General features: G+C 41.0%; 1 long non-coding RNA gene across 1 annotated transcript in view; it reads left to right on the top strand.

Moving 5' to 3' along the window:
* LOC122447372 overlaps positions 1-19079 on the top strand; it is a 30093-nt gene extending 11014 nt beyond the window's left edge. Inside the window, exons 2-3 of the long non-coding RNA XR_006271203.1 lie at positions 16657-16747; positions 18842-19079. This is a non-coding gene — a long non-coding RNA (uncharacterized LOC122447372). The remainder of the gene's footprint in view (positions 1-16656; positions 16748-18841) is intronic.
* The last annotated feature ends 510 nt before the right edge of the window (positions 19080-19589 follow it).

Genomic DNA, 19589 nt, shown 5'->3' with positions numbered 1-19589 from the left:
TCTGAGAGTATTATACTATTCTTTCCTCATCTTTTTGGCTGTGTGATGAATCAATTAAATTGCAACTTATAAATTTCTGCTTAAAATCTCTGAGAAAAGAGCTCTTGTTTCTATTTATAGATGTGGTATATACCACCTGAAAATGTTTCCTCTCTCCTAATCACTCTCTCCTTTCTCATCATCTGGCCATTCATTTAGCAAATACTTATTTACGTGCTGTGTTACTATGTTCATTCTTAGGCATAATCAAAGTCCATAGGCCCTTATGGAGTTTATAATTTAGCCAGGTGGTCCCATGACAATACAGTGAGTGACAAAATCAGTTTTTCATACTTATTAGATGCTTACTATTTGCCAGATGTTATCCTAGGTGAGGTCATATATTAAATCACTTAATCATTACACTGAGATGTGGGAAAGTCCTAAACTTATCCAAGGTCACATGGCCAGAAGTGGCACTAACAATCCAAAGTGATGAGATACAGGGTTTGTTGTTGTTTTTTAGTCACTAAGTCATGTTGGACGCTTTTGCGACCCCATGGACTAGCTTGCCAGCCTTCTCTGTCCCTGGGATTTCCCAGGCAAGAATACTGGAATGGGTTGCCATTTCCTTCTCCAGGGAATCTTCCTGACCCAGTGATTGAATTTGTATCTCCTGCATTGGCAGGCGAATTCTTTACCACTGAGCCACCAGGAAGTCCAAGATATAGGGAGTTTAGGATATTGTAAAGATATGATGTAAAGGCTCCTGACCTGATGTCTTAGTCTGTTCAGGCTGCCATAACAAAACAGCATAGGTTGGGGGGTAGTTGTTAAACAACAGAGATTCATTTTCTCAAAGTTCTGGAACAGCTGGACAGTCCAAGATCAGGCTTGGCCAGAGTTTGTTTTCCAGTGAGCGCGTTCTCCTCTGGCTTGTAGATGCCTGCCTTCTCGTGTCCTCACGTAGAAGAGAAAGGGCAACCGCTCTCATGTCTCTTCCTCTAAGGGCATGAATCCCACCATGAGGGCCTCCTCCTCATGACCTCATCTAAACCTGATTACCTCCCAAAGGCGCTATCTCCAGATACCATCACATTGGAGGTTAGGGCTTCAACATATGAATTCTAGTGGGACATAATTCAGCCATAACACCTAGTTTTAGAAGTTTTCCAGATCAGGGATTACAAATCCCTTTCCAGATCAGAAATATTATTTATCAGCTATGATTAAGACTTTAAAAATACCTGTCTTTGCTGGATCTGAAAATAATTATAATGGACTACAGTGTGGATTAGCTTTTTAAGATCTTTAAGGCTTGGTTTTCTCATCTATAATTTGGGAAAAGAGTTGTATACTTGCATACATACAGCATTTCTATATGTTAATGGTATATATTTCCATGTATGAATGTATATGTGAATGGTAAGGTGTGCATGTATGTGTGTGGGGCAGTCAGTGATCTCTTTTGACATTTTCATATGTGCAGCATTTTGAAAAGTGCTTTTTAAAGCACATGGTAAAATCTATGTGTATTACCCACCTGATCATCATAAGTGAGATGTTATTTTTTTCTTGTCCGTTTTACATTGCAGAAACCGAGGCCAGGAGGTCATGTTTCTTTTCCAAGGTCATCCATACAGTTGGTAGGTGGCCGAGGTTGGTACACAGACCTCTGATTCTGGATCAGCGCTTTTCCTCTGCCCCGCGACTGCCTGGTGCTTGTGTACATTTTGCCTGATACCTGGGGTCTGAAAAAGATACTCATTCTCTCTTATATGCTCAACTGACATTTCCTTTTGTTTCTTTGCCATCCCTGACCACCCCACGGTGTTCAGTGCATTTCGGACATACTGGTTTCCAGCCAGCCCCGCATCTCCCAGACCCTACCATACACCCGTTTCTATTTGCCTCGCCTCAGCTCACGTATGTTGTTACTAAGGGTCCTCGTTTGCTCTTGTTCACTGTACAGGCAGCCTTGCAGAGCTTTACTGCAGCTACCAGGACTCTGGTGGTAGGAAAACAGTCGAGTTTCAGAAATGTGAGCTACTTTTGCTGATTTTTAAGACTAAAAACAATTTTCTTTATACATGCAAAATACAAGCATTTGAATCATTTCATAAAATCTATACATTGGGTCATATCATAATACCTTTTTTTAAGCGAAATATTTTTTCTTTATTTGCCCTTACCTACCCTTGGACTGCAAGGAGATCCACCCAGTCCATCCTGAAGGAGATCAGTCCTGGGTGTTCATTGGAAGGACTGATGCTGAAGCTGAAACTCCAGTACTTTGGCCACCTCATGCGAAGAGTTGACTCATTGGAAAAGACCCTGATGCTGGGAGGGGTTGGGGGCAGGAGGAGAAGGGGACGACAGAGGATGAGATGGCTGGATGGCATCACCAACTTGATGGGCATGAGTTTGAGTAAACTCCAGGAGTTTGTGATGGACAGGGAGGCCTGGCGTGCTGCGATTCATGGGGTTGCAGAGAGTCGGACACGACTGAGCAACTGAACTGAACTGAACTGAACCGAACCCTTTCCTGACCTGTGTCAGCTTCCACCCCTAGCTAGCCCATGTGTATAATCTTATCATGTGCCCTTCCAAGTCATTCTCAGGGCTCAGCTTGTAAAGTCACATGTAAACATACGTACATGTATATGTATAATATATTTATATATGTGTGTTTTACAAAACACGTCATTGTTTTACAAAAAAATGGGTTCATATTATTTTCTTATTTACACTGTGCATTATCTTGCTTTTTTCTTTCTTTTTTTAAACCTCTTGCCACACCTCCTCGTTTCCACTCTTTTTGTTTTAAATATTTATTTATTTGGCAATGAGCTCTTAATTGTGGTCCGTGGGATCTAGTTCCCTGACCAGGGGTTGAACCTGGGCCCCTTGCACTGGGAGCATAGAGTCTTAGCCATTGGACCACCAGGGAAGTCCTCGTTTCCACTCTTGACAGGTGCCTCACCCCTCCCCCTAATTGAAAATAGAATCTATCAGACACATTTCGTACCCCAACTTTCAAATTTCAAACCTACTAACTATCCTATATCCACCCCATCCCTTCCTTTTTGAAATAAATGTCCAACAAAAAAGTCTCCTTTCTCCAGTCTGTTTCTGTAGCCCCTGCTTATTTTATCTTTCTCATATTTTTATCCTTAACTCTTTAATCTCTAATTGGCATCCAATCATTAAATACTAGTGTCTTCCTACGCTTAGTGAAAATAAAAGCATCCCACTGATAGCACAGTCTTTGCAGCTGCTGCCTTAGCTCTCACCCTTCTTCCAGATAAACTCTTGAAAGGGTTGCTTCTCTTGTCATCGCTATTTCTGTACCACCCACAAACCCTGTGCCGCCCCAGATACTTCATCCCCTCTTCCCCCTCTGGGCCTCTGCACAGGCCAGTCCTGCTGCCTAGAACACATTTTTCCCTACTTGCTCCTGTTCTGTTGCTAACTCCTACTCATTACTTATGTTTCATCTTCATCGTTCTTCTAGGAGTTGATTAGAAGCCTCTTCTATGCATATCAAACTTCCCATAATAAACTGCCAAATCACACGAAATGACCAAATTAAGGCATTCCTGATTCTCCTTTTTTGCCTCTTCAGCCCTCATTCTCCTTTCCTGAGATAGCTGAGGCTTCTCCATGCTTTTACGGCACTTAACCACAACCTGTTTCAAGTATTCTTCTGTATTTATCTGTCCATTAGACTATGAACTGCTAGAATGGTGCTAGAAATTTGAAGCAGCAATAATTGTTTGTTGAATTGGACTGATTTGAAACATAATTGATTATGGCTCCATAATATTTTATTATTTACATGGCTGTTTTTCACTCTGACTTTCTTACTGTTTTCCTATTTTCAGACATTCAGGATTTTGTTGGTGTTTACTATTATAAATAAGGTTGTGGTGAAGATCTTTGTGACTGAAGCTTGTTTTTGTTGTTTCAGAGTATTTACATAGATTTGAGTCCTAAAAGCTGAGCTATTTAAGTAAAAGGTATGATCATTTTAAAGACTTCAACATCCATTGTCAGATTGCTTTCCCACCATTATTAAACAATTAAAATCCTCCTTTCTGTGACTGTTTTACAAATTGTGTTTCATACCTCTGTGTAGCATGAACACACATCTAACAACATCACTGCATTGGAAGCATTGCAGTAGCTGTCTGAGTTTCCCATTTATCTTCACTAAGACTGTTGCTTGAGTGTAGAGGCCCTGGGGAACTGGAAGCTCGCAGGCCTGAGAGACCGAATAGCTGGACTTGCATCATTTCTTGCTGAAGAAATCCATACTCAGTGACCTGGAGATCATTGGAACTGCTCTTCAAATCTGTTGTGAGATCCTTCCTACTCTCTGTGACCAGTTTAAGGGCAAGGTTTGATGGGAACTCTGGCTTCAGTTTTTCCTTTCTTGATCTGGCCCAGTGGGGCCTTCTGGCTTTTTTCTTTCAACAAAAGATCATGGAAAGTGCTCCAGGACTACTGTCAGAACTCTAATAATTCTTTCATTATTTTAAAATTCAAAATGGAAAATTTAAGACTCATATAAAGATGGGGAAAACCACATGATGAATTCTCATTGCCTATCAGCTGGCTTCAACAACTCTTGGCATTTTGACAATCTTATTTCATCTATTCTGCTTGACTTTAAAATGTTTTCATTTATTTTTTGCTGAAATCCTTTTGCACAAACCTACACTTGGTTATTTTTGTCTAGTAAACACTTCTGTATGTTTCACTAACATAGATGCTTTTTAAAAAAATAACCATAATACTATTCTCACTTAAAATTTATAACAGGCTTTAAACTCTTATATCCAGTTCATGTTCAAATCCCTTTGATTGCCTCAAAAAAAGCTTTTCTTTAATAGTTGATTTGTTTGAATGAGGATTCAAATGCCAAACACTGCATTTTCCTGATATGTCTTATGAATATTTTTTAAATTTATGACAGTTTTCCATTTCTCCCCCCGCCCCTTTAATGCCCCAATTATTGAAGAAACTAGGTTATTTTCCTCATAGAATTTCCTGTTTTCTAGATTTGGCTTATTTTATCCTATGATGGCACTTACATTCATCTACTATGTCATTCCTTAATTGAATATAGAGAATTGATGAGATTCAGGTTTAGTGTCTTTAGCAAGAAAACTTAATAGCTGGTGACACCCATGCTTCCTCTTTCATCAGCATCAGGAAGAACAGAATGTTGGCTGGCCCTCTTTAAGTGACATCAGAATTGATCAGTGGGTTCAAGTGTGGTCATCTCCCTTTTGCCAATATAAACTTGCTTATTAACATTTCCTAATGGCTTTGGCGGCCCTTGCTCTCTGTGACTCACCGGGTGAGGGTCCCTCTGGCACAAACTCCACCCCCACCTCCACCAGAGTCCCCAGCAGAGGCCTGCTGCAGGGCCGGGGACACTGAGTGCAGCAGTGTGTGCCCAGAACCTTTTGAAGGAGGCTGCCATTATCTTCATTACCTTCACCATAGTTTGGTCTCAGGTCAAACAACAGGGAGGGAACACAGCCCTGCCCATCAACAGAAAATTGGACTAAAAATTTACTGAGCATGGACCCGCCCTTCAGAACAAGACCCAGTTTCCCCCTCAGTCAGTCTCTCCCATCAAGAAGCTTCCATAAGCCTCTTATTCCTGTGCATCAGAAGGCAGGCAGACTGAAAACCACAGTCACAGAAAACTAATCAAACCGATCACATGAACTACAGCCTCATCTAACTCAGTGAAACTGAGACATACAGTTTGGGGCCACCCAAGACAAATGGGTGGAAATGTGGTCCACTGGAGAAGGCAATGGCAAACCACTTCAGTATCCTTGCCTTGAGAACCCCATGAACAGTATGAAAAGGCAAAAATATAGGACGCTGAAGGATAAACTCCCCAGGCCGGTAGGTGCCCAATATGCTACTGGAGATCAGGGGAGAAATAACTCAAGAAAAAATGAAGAGATGGAGCCAAAGCAAAAACAATGCCCAGCCGCTGATGTGATTGGTGATGGAAGTAAAGTCCGATGCTATAAAGAACAATACTGCATAGGAACCTGGAATGTTAGGTCCATGAATCAAGGTAAATTGGAAGTGGTCAAACAGGAGATGGTGAGGGTGAACATTGACATTTTAGGAATCAGTGAACTAAAATGGACTGAAATTGATGAATTTAACTCAGATGACTACTACTAACTCAGATATCTACTACCGTGGGCAAGAATCCCTTAGAGGAAATGGGAGTAGCCCTCATAGTCAACAAAAGTGTCTGAAATGTAGTTCTTGGGTACAGTCTCAGAAATAGAATGATCTCTGTTCGTTTCCAAGGCAAACCATTCAGTACTACAGTAATTCAAGTCTATGGCCCAACCAGTAATGCTGAAGAAGCTGAAGGTGATCGATTCTATGAAGAACTGCAAGACCTTCTAGAACTAACACCCCAAAAAGATGTCCTTTTCATTATAGGGGACTGGAATGCGAAAGTAGAATGTCAAGAAATACCTGGAGTAACAGGCAAATTTGGCCTTGGAGAACAGAATGAAGCAGGGCAAAGGCTAAGTATTTTGCCAAGAGAACATACTGGTCATAGCAAACACCCTCTTCCAACAACATAAGAGAAGACTACACATGGACATCAGCAGATGATCAACACCAAAATTAGACTGATTATATTCTTTGCAGCCAAAGATGGAGAAGCTCTATACAGTCATCAAAAACAAGACTGGGAGCTGATTGTGGTTCAGATCATGAACTCCTTATTGCCAAATTCAGACTGAAATTGAAGAAAGTAGGGAAAACCACTAGATCATTCAGGTATGACCTAAATCAAATCCCTTACGATTATACAGTAGAAGTGACAAATAGATTCAAGGGATTAGATCTGACAGACAGAGTTCCTGAAGAACCGTGGATGGAGGTTCATGATATTGTACAGGAGGAAGTGATCAAGACCATCCCCAAGAAGAAGAAATACAAAAAGGCAAATGGTTGTCTAAGGAGGTCTTACAAATAGCTGATAAAAGAAGAGAAGCTAAAGGCAAAGGAGAAAAGGAAAGCTGTACCCATCTGAATGCAGAGTTCCAAAGAATAGCAAGGAGAGATAAGAAAGCCTTCTGCAGTGAACAGTGCAAAGAAATAGAGGAAAACAATAGAATGGGAAAGACTGGAGATCTCTTCAAGAAAATTAGAGATACCAAGGGAACATTTCATGCAAAGATGGGCTCAATAAAAGACAGAAATGGTATGGACCTAACAGAAGCAGAAGATATTAAGAAGAGGTGGCAAGAATACACAGAAGAACTATACAAAAAAGATCTTCATGACCCAGATAATCACAATGGTGTGATCACTCACCTAGAGCCAGACATCCTGGAATGTGAAGTCAAGTGGGCCTTAGGAAGCATCACTATGAACAAAGCTAGTGGAGGTGATGGAATTCCAGTTGAGCTATTTACAATCCTAAAAGATGATGCTGTGAAAGTGCTGCACTCAATATGCCAGCAAATTTGGAAAATTCAGCAGTGGCTACAGGACTGGGAAAGGTCAGTTTCATTCCAATCCCAAAGAAAGGCAGTGCTAAAGAATGATCAAACTACAGCACAATTGCACTCATCTCACACGCTAGTAAAGTAATGCTCAAAATTCTCCAAGCCAGGCTTCAACAGTACGTGAACCGTGAACTTCCAGATGTTCAAACTGCTTTTAGAAAAGGCAGAGGAATCAGCGATCAAATTGGCAACATCTACTGGGTCATCAAAAAAAGCAAGAGAGTTCCAGAAAAACATGTATTTCTGCTTTATTAACTATGCCAAAGCCTTTGACTGTGTGAATCACCACAAACTGGAAAATTCTGAAAGAGATGGGAATACCAGACCACCTGACCTGCCTCCCGAGAAATCTGTTTGCAGGTCAGGAAGCAGCAGTTAGCACTGGATGTGAAACAATAGACTGGTTCCAAATTGGGAAAGGAGTACGTCAAGGCTTTATGTTGTCACCCTGCTTATTTAACTTCTATGCAGTGTACATCATGAGAAACGCTGGGCTGGATGAAGCACAAGCTGGAATCAAGATTGCCGGGAGAAATATCAATAACCTCAGATATACAGATGACACCACCCTTATGGCAGAAAGTGAAAACGAACTAAAGGGCCTCTTGATGAAAGTGAAAGAGGAGAGTGAAAAAGTTGGCTTAAAGCTCTACATTCAGAAAACTAAGATCCTGGCATCCAGTCCCATCACTTCATGGCAAATAGATGGGAAACAGTGGAAACAGTGACAGACTTTATTTTCTTGGGCTCTGAAATCACAACAGATGGTGGCTGCAGCCATGAAATTAAAAGACCCTTGCTTCTTGGAAGAGCAGCTATGACCAACCTAGACAGCATATTAAAAAACAGAGACATTATTTTGCCAAAATGGTCCATCTAGTCAAAGCTATGGTTTTTCTAGTGGTCATGTATGGGTGTGAGAGTTGGACTGTAAAGATAGCTGAGCACCAAAGGATTGATGCTTTTGAACTGTGGTGTTGGAGAAGACTCTTGACAGTCCTGTGGACTGCAAGGAGATCTAACTAGTCCATCCTCAAAGAAATCAGTCCTGAATATTCTTTGGAAGGACTGATACTGAAGCTGAAGCTGAAACTCCAAACTTTGGCCACGTGATGCAAAGAACTGACTCATTGGAAAACAGCCTGATGCTGGGAATGATTGGAGGCAGGAGGAAAGGGGACAACAAAGGATGAGATGGTTAGATGGGATCACCAACTTGATGGACATGAGTTTGAGCAATTTACGGGTTTTGGTGATGGACATGGAAGCCTGGCGTGCAATCCATGGGGTCGCAAGAGTTGGACACGACGAAGTGACTGAACTGAATGGTTTTAGCATTCAGAAGTGAGCATTAGTTATATCCATTATTTCACTCAGAGTTGAAGAATGATTTTCTAAATCTATTGGTATGTTTCAGCTTTTATTTTCTGGGATTCTTCTATGAGGACCTCTCCTTTGTCAATCATTGGTAATCCCCCAGGGTATTAGGAAAGGTTTTATTCTGTTTATTTGTCAATTTTTTAAAAAATGAGTTGGTGTTTTAACAACCCCTAGTGATGGTCAGTTACATCTCTGGACTCATAGATTTTCATATCTATATATTTTATTTGCAGCTATTACTTTGTTGGATGTCCAAATTGGTTGATCCTTGGCCAGTGGAAACACCTCAGATTTTCTCCTTTTGTTTTCTTTTAATAAAACCCGAGTAATTCATGATGTTTTCCATGCTTTCTGGCACAATAAGGTATACTAGACTTGGTATATTTTCTATACCAAATCTGGGTTGAGTCATTTCTCCAAGGAAGAATGTTCTGTTTTATTGGAAAATGCTATTTAGAGACCACCATCTTGGTTCTAGAAGTAAATTGATTGAATTTTTTAATGACTCTGTGATACTCCATGGCATGCCATGATGTGTTTAACCATTGTCCATTGCTGGCATTCACTTTTCCCCCAGTTTTGTCATGTTTATTCTTTGAATTTAAAGCCATATAGAAGATACAAGAAAACTGTATAAGAAGCTTGCTATGGTCCTTGTGTCATTAACAGAAATTGTAAAATTGAAAACCAATATAAGAAGAGTTGAAATTTTTAATATAAACTCTGGTAGCCAAGTAGTTCTTGGGCATTATGTGAGGACTAAAGGAAAATAACACTCGTTCAGGTAGATAAAGAATTTCTCCTCTGCTTCCTAGAGCTCATCATTAAAAAGACAAGAAGTTGATGCTCTCTTCTGCTTTCCTCTCTTGGTTGGAGAGGAATTTTCCTTCCTTCCCTCAGGGTCTCAGCAGAAGTATATTTTCTGTTTGCTTTTTCTAACTGTGCTTCTGGCAAAGGGATGCACACAAGCTCTCCAAGTCGTGAAGCAGCTTGGGCCTCTCGTCAGCTCCATGCAACTTTGGCTGGAGGTACAGCTGTGTGCCATACTGGCAGTACATTTTATTCTTGCAGAGGGCATTCTGGCTTTCTTGATTCTATATTTTATTTCTTTGCCAATCATCAGACAGTGTGCAATGGAGGAAACAAAATTTATTGAGAGCTTTCGGCTCTGTGACTAGCAATAACCATTCCTGGCTGGTTACAACGGTCCCCAGATGCACCATGCTATATAACCCTGGCTTTCTAGTTTATTGTGAATTCACCGCACTGTACTAACTCTGCCAACTAGCCGTCTTCTCAGTATCTACATAAAAGAGAAAGATCTTGGTAACACTCTTAAAACTTTTGATAAAGCTTATCAACTTTACAGAAAAAAATTATGGTAGTACATTGCAGAAAATTACACATAAGGAAGAGCTTGATAAATTTCTACAAGTTGAACACATTCATATAGTCACCATTTGGATCAATAAATAGTTCATTATAAGCACCCCTAAAGCCTTGTTATGTTCCTTTCAGTAGCTCTCCTTCTACCACCGAGGACAACTATTATCCTGATCCTTTTAAAAGCACAGATTACTTTTGGCTGGCTTTGGACTTACATGAATGACATAGTATAGTATATACCCTTTTGCATCTGGCTTGTTTCTCTCATTATTTATGAGATTCAACCATATGAATATGTGTAATTGGAGATCATTCTTTCTAACTGTCATATGAGGTTCTACTGTGTGCCTCTACTACAATTCATGTATCCATCTTCTGTTTATGAGTGTTTGGATAATTTCCAATGTGGGGCTATTAAAATAATGTTGCTATCAGCCTTCTAGTACATGCCTTCACTGAACATACGTGTTAATTTCTGTTGGTTCTACACATGGAAGGGGGATTTATGGTCATAGCAGTATGCTCTGCCTTATTAGAAAGGAGCACATGGAAAATGTGGGGGTGATGGGTATATTTACTTGGTTGTGACGACAGTTTCTCGGGCGTACAGTCAGTCCTCCATATCGTCTGCAAGTTCCATGTCAGCAGATTGAACCAACAGTGGGTAAAAAATGTTGGGAAAAAGAAGAAATTCCAGAAAGTACCAAACACCAAAACTTGAATTTGTGATGCTTCGGCAACTATTTACATGGCATTTACATTGTATTTACAACTATTTACATAGCATTTACATTGTATTAGGTATTATAAGTGCTCTTGTTTTTAGTTGCTGAGTCGACCCCATGGACTGTAAGCTGCCAGACTCCTCTGTTCATGGGATTCTCCTCTGTTCATGGGATTCTCCAGACAAGAATACTGGAGTGGTTGCCAAGCCCTCCTCCAGGGGATATTCCCCACCCAGAAATAGAACCCGCATGTCCTTTGTCTCCTGCATTGCACACGGATTCTTTACTCACTGAGTCACCTGGGAAGCCCTTTATTAGCCAGTATACTCTATTTGGAGCTTCCCTGGTTGCTCAGACAGTAAAGAATCTGCCTACAAAGCAGGAGGCCCAGGTTCAATCCCTGGGTTGGGAAGATCCCCTGGAGAAGCGAATGGCTACCACTCCAGTATTCTTGCCTGGAGAATTCCATGGACAGAGGAGCCTGGTGGGCTACAGTCCATGGGGTCACAGAGAGTTGGACATGACTGGTCAACTTGCACATATTCTAATTTTAAACAGAGTTGATAATACCAAAGGAAAAACACATGATATCCATACTATAGAACCAGGTGTCTGATTATTTCATGTCTGATGAATTATTTTATGAAATGAATCCTCCTTTGTTCTCGCCTTGTTTCTCTCCTCTCTCCAGTAGCCACACGTGTTACCATCACGTCTTTATATCACTGTGAACACACTGATTATCTAAGCTTGTCTTTTACTGCTTAGTGATCCCGAGACACTTCCAAGGAGTCTGTGAGGTCAAAACTATTCTCAGTTTTGATTTTTTCATTCTGTTGACATTTGCAGTGATAGTACAGAAGCAAAGGTAGATAAAACTGCTGACATCTTAGCACCAATCAAGACAGCACCACCAGCTGACTAGTAGACATTTTATTCTTCATCTGCATGCACTGCCAGAAAGCAAAACAAGGAGTTTCACTTAGGAATGACGTTGATGAAACGGCAGGATTATTAATTTTATTAAATCACGATCCTTGGATGCACATGTCTTTACAGCCTATGGGATGATATGAGGAGTACAAATAAAGTCTTACTATTACATAGAAAAGAACAAAAAAAGGCATTTTGTGGTTGACTTTTGAGCTGAACTAGCAGCTTTTTTTTCATGAACACCATTTTTGAAAATTCGACAGACAGACTCTGGTTATTCAGATTATTCAGACTGGGGTATTTAGCAGACATGCCCCTTCATGCACAAAGATTTTCGTTTAAAGACAACAATCTTAAGAGGTTCTTTTTCCTTGACTGAGAATGATATTCCCTGTAAAAGCCTGAACACAGGTAGAGCCCAGGGAGTCCCAGGGTTTGCTGAAGGACACATAGCATAAAGCAGCAGACGTGGATTAGGAATCAGGCCCTCTTGCTTCCAGCCCACTTCCCTTCCCATTTCACTAAATGAGACAGGTGGCTTTTCATATTTCATGCGTCCTCTCCTTGAGACAGAGTTAATGCTGCAAGAGAAAGAAATGCCAGGTGGAAAAACTGACAAGCCAGGTATTACACAGCCACTTAATTTTTATTTTGTAATTTTCTCAATCTGAGCAACCAAGTAGAATACATAAAGACGACACTAAAATGCAGCATAATAAAATTCATTTGACCAGGAATATGAGCTTCCATGTTTTTGTCTCCAGATCAGCTTTTTTTTCCCCTTCATTTTTAATGTTAACTGTTCTCTGACTCCAGTACTCATTTTGGCAAAAACTATATTTAGTTGCAAATTGAGACATGGTGCATAGCTGCTATGATTAAGGAATTCAGAATCTTATCCAATATAAGGCCTTGAGGGCAGAAAGAAATGCTGAAGGAAAAGCATTTCAGCGTTGCCATGTCCGGATGAATGCCTGAAGTAAATATTAACTGTTATTTCTGCAAACTTTCTCACTGTTTATATACTTCATTTCCCCCACTTTTGAGAAAGGACAACGTATCCTAGCAACATTATGGGCTTCCACTCACGATGCGTCTCCTCAGCATGGGCTGGGTCAGTGTTTGTAGCTCAGCTGGCTGGTGCCAGAGTGGAGGGCATGTCTCATTTGATTCTACCCCAGGCACTGAAGGACTTTCAAGATTTCCCTCTTAATATTTGGCTTTACTTGATAATCCCAGAGCATGCTGGGAAATCTCAGCAAGAGGAAAAATTTAGTAACCACAGGGAGGCCTGCTCGGAGGGTTTTGTGGGATAAGTATGAAAGCTTCTGAGTATGACTATTAATGACTCTTGAATGTTCTGCTTTTCACAAGATTTCCCATCAACAAAAAGTGTGTAGGCTTATGAGGACAGAGCGCGTTTAGAAAACTCAACCATCCCCAGAAAGACAAATGCATGATTGAGTCATTTCCCAAGAGAGAAGCCACTAGTCAGCCAGGTATGTGGAACCATATGGTTCAGCCTGTAATTTAGAATTTCAGAAGCAGGAGCTGGCCAAGGGTTGCATGGGATTTTAACCTCATGTTTTCATCATCATTTTTCGTTCTTGGTTTTGAGTACTGACATTGCCCTTGGCATATGCAGAAGAGGAGACATGCTATCTGCCTCTAATCAACATTGGAGGAAGTGCTCAATTCAGAAATAGCTTTTGTAGCCGAGATGGTGATCAAACCCCAAAGGCTTGAAAAATTTCTCTGTGTGTGTACAAATCAGTTTCTCGCGTATTTTCTTTTTGATTCTGTTTTCCCCTTTTGTTGTTGTTGTCCTTTGTTTATATATGGTCACTAAGACTCTCTGTCTTGGAAATGTTCAGCAATAAGCTAGATCCTTCTGTGGTCTGGGTGCTCCAGATGTGAGCTGGCCCCAAAGAGGTGGTGGTATAGAGGACGCATTTGCACTCTGCACTGGGGGTGAGCAGATTTCACTGACTAGGCTACAAGGCTCTGAAAAATTCTAGCTTTTCTGAACATTCGGAGGCATTTGACAGTGGTTGATCTTGACATAGAGGAAATCTAGCCAGTAGCGTCTGTGTGTACAGCATGTCCCAAAGTACAGGAGACTTTCCTTATGACCCTGTACCTGTAGGACTAACCTAACATGAAGCTGGGTTTTCCTGGTAGCTCAGCTGGTAAAGAATCTGCCTGCAATGCAGGAGACCCTGGTTCGATTCCTGGGTCTGGACAATCCCCTGGAGAAGGGATAAGCTAGCCATTCCAGGATTCTTGGGCTTCCCTGGTGGCACAGATGGTGTACAGAATCCGCCTGCAGAGTGGTAGACCTGGGTTTGACTCCTGGGTTGGGAAGATCCGCTGAAGGAGGGCGTGACAACCCACTCCAGTATTCTTGCCTGGAGAATCCACATGGACAGAGGAACCTGGCAGGCTGCAGTCCATGGGATTGCAAAGAGTTGGATACGACTGAGTGACTTAAACAGCAACATGACAGCTAGAATGACTCTGGTATTCTGTATGCTGGAGACAGCCTCACCTTTGTTTAATTGGATTCAGCTGACTATTAGGTTCCTACTAAGAAGAAAATACAAGAGATTTTGAACATAATTAATTCTTGTGACTTATTACCCTCATTTTAAATCGTAGGAAACAGGATTAGAGAGAGAATAAGTGGCTTATCCAAGTGCATACAACTGACTCTTCTTGGCACATATCTTCATTTTGATAAGAGAGACAGCTTTCCCTTCTGTGAGAAAAATTCGGTCTCATGGTCTGATTAGTGTCTATGACTTAAAAAAAAAATCACTTAATTTTTCTAGATTGCTTTTAAGTGTACAGAAAAATTGAGAAAAAGATGCACAGATTTCCCATGTGTTATGAAAACCTGCCTCCCAACCCTCACACATTTTCAACATCCCCAACCCATGTACATTGTCAACATCCCCCTCCAGGCTGATAGATTTGTTACAATTGATAAACCTACATGGACACATCGTTATCCCTCACAGTCCATAGTTTACAGTAGGGTTCACTCTTGGTTTTGTGCATTCTGTGGGTTTGGACAAATGTCTAATAATATGTGTCCATTACTATGGTATCATATATAGCATTTTCACTGCCCTAAAAATCCTCTGTAATCTCCTATTCATCTCTTCACATTGCCCTCCCTGCAGCTCCTGGCAATGACTGATCTTTTTACTGTCTCCCTAGTTTTGCCTTTGTCAGAGTTGTCATATGACTGGAATCACGTGTTATAGAGCCTTTCAGATTGGCTACATCTAGTTTTGTGTGCCTGCGTGCTCAGTCATGTCCGACTCTTTGTGACCCTGTAGACTATAACCCACCAGGTTCCTCTGTCCATGGGATTCTCCGGCAAGAATACTGGAGTCGGTTGCAGTTTTTTCCTCTAGGGGACTTAGTAATATGCATTTAGAGATCCATGTCAAGGATCTTCTATGTAGAGCATTGTGTCATCTGCAGGCTGTGACAGTTTAGCTTCTTTTCCAATTTGGATTCCCTTTACTTATGTAGCTAGGGCTTCCAAAACTATGTTGAATAAAAGTGGCAAGAGTGGACACCCTTGTCCTGTTCCTGAACTTAGAGAGAATGCTTTCAGCTTTTCACAACTGAGTATGATGCTAGGTGTAAGTTTGTCATATATACCCTTCATTATGTTGCGATATCTACCCTTTATGCCCACTTTCTAGAGCGTTTTTATCATAAATGAGTGCTGAATTTTGTCAGAAGCTTTTTCTGCGTCTATTGAGATGATCATATGGTTTTTATTCTTCAATTTGTTGATGTGGTGTATCACATTGATTTGTGGATGACGAAAAACCCTTGCATCCCTGGGGTGAATTGCACTTGATCATGGTGTATGATCTTTTTGCTGAATTGTTGGGTATGTATTGCTAATATTTTGTTGAACACTTTTGCATCTATGAAATTATCATAATTCATCAATGAATTTGGTAAAGTTGCAGGTTACAAAATTAATACACAGAAATCAGATGCATTTCTATACACTAACAATGAAAGATCAGAAAGAGAAATTCAAGAAGCTATTCCATTTACCATCCCATCAAAAAAGAAAAAAAACCAAAAAACCTAGGAATAAACCTATTTAAGGAGACAAAAGGCCTGTACTCAGAAAACTATAAGATCCTGATGTAAGACTCCTCATTGTCTATTAATGACTTGATAGCTCATTTTTCTTTAGTGTTGAAGAATGTTCTACTGTCTGTATATACCATAGTTTATTTACCAATTTACCTACTGAAGAATATCCTGGTTACTTTCCAGTTTTGGCAGCTCTGAATCAAGCTGCTATAGAAACCTAACTGCATTCCCTCAAATTTTGCTATGTGTGGCAAAGATTAGATTTGAACCAAGATCTTTTGGAATTGGGGTCCAAGTCCGTTATCTTTTCATGGTTCCATCCTGGTTTCCCTGCTTCCCTGTAGCTCAAATGGTAAAGAATCTGCCTGCAATGCAGGAGACCAGGGTTCGCTCCCTGGGTCGGGAAGATCCTCTGGAGAAGGGAATGGCAATACACTCCAGTGTTCTTGCCTGGAGAGTTCCATGGACAGAGAAGCCTGGTAGGCTACAGTTCATGGGGTCACAAAGAGTCGGACACGACTGAGCAACTAACAGACAGATATTGTTTTCAGGAGATTTTTGGCATCTGTGGTGGAGCTGAAGGTAACAAAGAAGATCAAAGGAAGAAAACGACTTCAGGAAAAACCAGTAAAGAATGCTGAGGTCAGAGCTTTTATTGTCTTTAAAAAAGAATTGATTAGAGTTTTGAAAGTAAACAACTTTTTACTTTGTTCTTGTGTCTTTGATGAAATTTACTCATCAGAAAGTGATGAAGTTAGCTACAGTATAAGCACCGTTTAATCACAGAGTCATTTTTTGATTAGTCATGGTATTTCCATCATGATGAAATGAAAGTTTCATAAAACTATAATTTGGAATAGAAATGGATGGTGGTTTGGTCAGTTTTCTTGATAAGTAGAGCCTGACAATGAGAAGACCTGAGCCCAGGTCCATTTCAATGATCCACAAAAGAGATCAAAGTAAAATTTCTCTCTGTCTAAAGTATTCTGTTTTATTGTTTTTTTTGTTTGTTTGTTTTATTGTTAAATATTCAGTTGGAAAGAATTTCTTGAGAATTTTTCTCAAGGTCACTGAAGCTAATTTTGGTAATAAGTTTAGGATTTAAAGGCAAGCAATGATTTGCTTGAATGAAAATTTGTCCTTTAATTATCTAAAAATACAGAGACTGTGTGATTAAGGGCTTGGGAGACAATTGCAACTATTTTGGGGGATTGAAAGTGTGTTAGTCATTCAGTTGTGTCCAACTCTTTATGACCCCGTGGACTGTAGCCCACCAGGCTCCTCTGTCCATGGAATTCTCCAGGCAAGCATACTGGAATGGGTTGCCATTTCCTTCTCCAGGGGATCTTCCTGACTCAGGGATCAAACCTGGGTCTCCTGCACTGCAGGCAGATTCTTTACCATCTGAGCCACCAGGGAAGCCCTGGTGGGGGGTTGGGGGATTGAAGAATCTATAAATGTAAACAATCTGATTTTGTTAATGGATTCTATGAAATTTCAGGGTAATCATTTCTTAGGTTACAGCAGCAGCTTTGTAGATCCAGCGCTATGTCCCTTTGTCTAAATTGTAACCCCTTTATTGTGATGGAAAGCTTTTGATAAGAGCTTGAACATATGGTAAGAATCACTTTGAAGCTAGCTTCAGGATCCTGGTTTTATAGTTCTAGGTGACTAACATCTTTGATAAAATAAGCTTAAAAATCTGTTTCAAATGAAATATACATGTTTTAAAAGTAAAATACCTCCTAAGTGATCTGATTCTGCTGTTCTAGATCTTTTCAAAAAAGATTTGCTGATTTAATTGAAGTCTAGTTGATTTACAGTGTTGTGTTAGTTTCAGGTGTATAGCAAAGCATTTCAGTTACATACGTATGTATCTATTTTTTCAAATTCTTTTCCCTTATAGGTTATTATAAAATACATAGTATAGTTCCTTGTGCTATACAGAAGGTCCTTATCGGTTATCCATTTTCTATACAGTAGTATGTATAGTACAGTTCTGGATCTTAAATGCAGGCTAGGCATAAACAAAGGCTGAGTTTCACTTTGATTTGCTGACCATCTGCGTTACTACAGCAGGATGCTGATTTTTGATGTTCCTTTTCTTCTCTTGTAAGATCACCTCTGCCTTGTGTTAGCAGGGAGAGAGTCCGTGAGCTTTATCAATGGTTAAAGGATATGGCAGTAGGCTTTTGACTGTCTCCTCACTTCTGTTCTTGTTCTGTACAGTTTTACACACATATTGCCACTGGAGTATATAGTTATCCGCCACTGTCCAACCCAACATGAGGCCGTCTGACATTGGGCCAGGGGCACCATGTAAAAGCTGTAACCTCCAACGCTCCGTCCGTGGCCTTGTCCCATACTCCCGTCTTCTCTCTGCTTCTCCTGGTTTCCTGTTTTCTGACTCTGTGCCTGGCCACAGCATTCCTTGCTCTCTGCTTCACTTGACTCTCTTCCTTACACAGAGTTCTATCCCTTCTGGGTACAGTCTTGGTGATTGTGTTGACAGTGGTACCTCTTAAGTTTGCAATGCAGACCGCATGGCTTTGACAGACACTTCTGCCATGCTGTTTATCTGAGAGTTGTTTGAAGGCCACTTCTGTCAGGATGACCTTGGGAGGGGAGTTTGTGAAATATCTGAGTTGACTGAGCCAGGACCTCTGGGGAGTGGGGCCCTCAGTCTGCATTTTAACAGACTTTCTCTTTAATATTTTTGTGACCAATGTTTTGTAGGTACTGTTCTAGGTTGGATGTGATCCCAGGCATGCCCATCCTCTCTGACGTCCTCTGCAATGACTCCTCTACCTGTGAGGGCTTCCTACTCTGTTCCATGAGTGTGGTTAACTGTGGACTGTTTATATTGTTGTTGTTTAGTCACTAATGTCCAACTCTTTGCAACCCCATGAACTGCAGCCCTCCAGGCTCCTCTGTCCATGGGATTTTCCAGGCAAGACTACTGGAGTAGATTGCCATTTCCTTCTCCAGACGATTTTCCTGACCCAGGCACTGAACCCGTGTCTCCTGCACTGGCAGGCGGATTCTTTACCGCTGAGCCACCAGGGAAGCCCAGGTTGTTTGTATTGCTCGAGCCTTTTAGAAAGTCCTGAGAGTGCCTGCCTGCCCTTTGCAATCACAAATGTAATTTTCCCTTTACTTCGTATGTAACCTAGGTTTCCCCAAAGCCTCATCTGTTTGTGGGTACAAATAAAGTCACTTAATGTTTATAACCCAAATTTCACTGACTCATGCCCGTACCGACATAATGCAAGACCGTAATTTTCTGCAGAATTTTCCTCGAGTGTTTCTGGGAGGTGTGGGGAGGAGCCTCCCAGGTGCCGTCAGCCCTGCTTCTCTGCGCCATGCTGCTGGCTGAGGTGTGTTGCTTTCGGAGTCATTTAGGCTCTGCGTCTGCACGGAGCCACAGACACTTGAGGAGCCAGGGGCAGAGCTGTGTTCTCAGACATCCTGACCAGGTCAGAGC

This window comes from Cervus canadensis, chromosome 9, assembly GCF_019320065.1.
Source record: "Cervus canadensis isolate Bull #8, Minnesota chromosome 9, ASM1932006v1, whole genome shotgun sequence".
Lineage (NCBI taxonomy): Eukaryota > Metazoa > Chordata > Mammalia > Artiodactyla > Cervidae > Cervus > Cervus canadensis.
Note: the sequence above shows the minus strand (reverse complement) of the source record. Positions and strands in the feature narration are given on the sequence as shown.